This window comes from Ictidomys tridecemlineatus, chromosome X (assembly GCF_052094955.1).
Source record: "Ictidomys tridecemlineatus isolate mIctTri1 chromosome X, mIctTri1.hap1, whole genome shotgun sequence".
Taxonomy (NCBI): Eukaryota; Metazoa; Chordata; class Mammalia; order Rodentia; family Sciuridae; genus Ictidomys; species Ictidomys tridecemlineatus.
Genome location: NC_135493.1, coordinates 37,705,831 through 37,707,314, shown reverse-complemented (window position 1 = coordinate 37,707,314; position 1,484 = coordinate 37,705,831).

Below are 1,484 nucleotides of genomic sequence, written 5' to 3'. Positions count from 1 at the left end.
GGATTGACTATAAAGGAACACGAGAAACTTTCTGAAGTGATGTAACATCTTATATCTTGGAATGGGTGTTAGTTTGTAACAAGTAACTAGTGGTTTGATTAAGATTTATGTATTTCATTGAATATAAATTTAATTTCAAGAGAAAAGTATCATAAATTCTGAACTCTTGTTAATGATGGGCATGCTGAAGTATTTAGGCGGCAATGTTTTGTTGTCTGCAATTCATGTTGACACATATGTAAATAATAAGATGAATTAATAAATACATAGAGGAATAAAGAAATGAAGTATGTGATAATACAAAGTTGAATAAGATGTAAATTGTCAAGTCAAGGTGTTGGGTATATGGATATTTACTGTAAAATTCCTTCAACTTTTCTATACATATGAAAATATTAATAAAAATCTTAAGATAAAAACAATGGTGGTTGTGATTTTTCCAGAAGGACCCCTTATCTCTTATCTCTTTCTGTATTTGATTTCTGCATGCTTACCCATATATAGTGTCTGAATTTTTCCATACTATTTTGTTTGCAAGGTTATTATTTGTCTCCCATGTACCCCCATAACTCTCATTCCCATCAGGAACTCAATTTCAGACAGTCCTGTGTTAAGTAATACTGTACTCTGTTAAGGAAGCTTATCTGTTGGACCTCTTCAAGGAATCTACCTCATCTGGTGCAACCTTACATCTCAGACTTCAAAACCCCACCCTGGTATCCACTAAAAAGGATTGGCATTATGGCTAGGGTTAGAGCTCAGTTGTAAAGTGCTTGCCTGGCATGCATGAGGTGCTGGGTTCAATCCCTAGCACCACTTAAAAATAAAAATTAAATATTAAAAGTTGTTTATGTTAAAAATAAATGTGTTATTTTAAAACAGGATTAACATTTAATCCATTGATTGCAAAGGTACAAGCTCACAATATAAAGAAAATTATACTGGAAACACAAAGATATTCATCCAAACCTGTAAAGTTGAATGTAACCTTGTGTGGAGTTTCTGTCTAACCTTATATCCAGACTGAATTTGATGACTTCAGTTTGCTACAGTGATAATTTGTACAGAAAGTGGGGCTCAAGCAGTGTCATGAAGGCTTGTTGAGCAACCAAGATAAATCTTTACATCTTAAAGGAAACCCAATAGCCATGATCCATGGACCTCTTTCTAGTTGTGTTTCTGAATGATCGTAATAAGCTAAGCTTAAAAAGAAACCACTCTCCACAATACCAAGATATATAGTTCCACTTATTCTTTACACCTGGCTGCACATTAAAATTACCTAGCCACTGAATTCTTTTTGTAAAAGGATTCTGCAAATGATTCTAATTCCAGTGTACAAGTCAAGCAAGGTAACTATTTCAGTGAGGATGCACTGGTAGAACCATACAAGATGTGAAAGTATGAAATATATACAACTTTTTTTGGTACCAGTATTAAATTCAGGGGCACTTGACCACTGAGTCACATTCCCAGCCCTATTT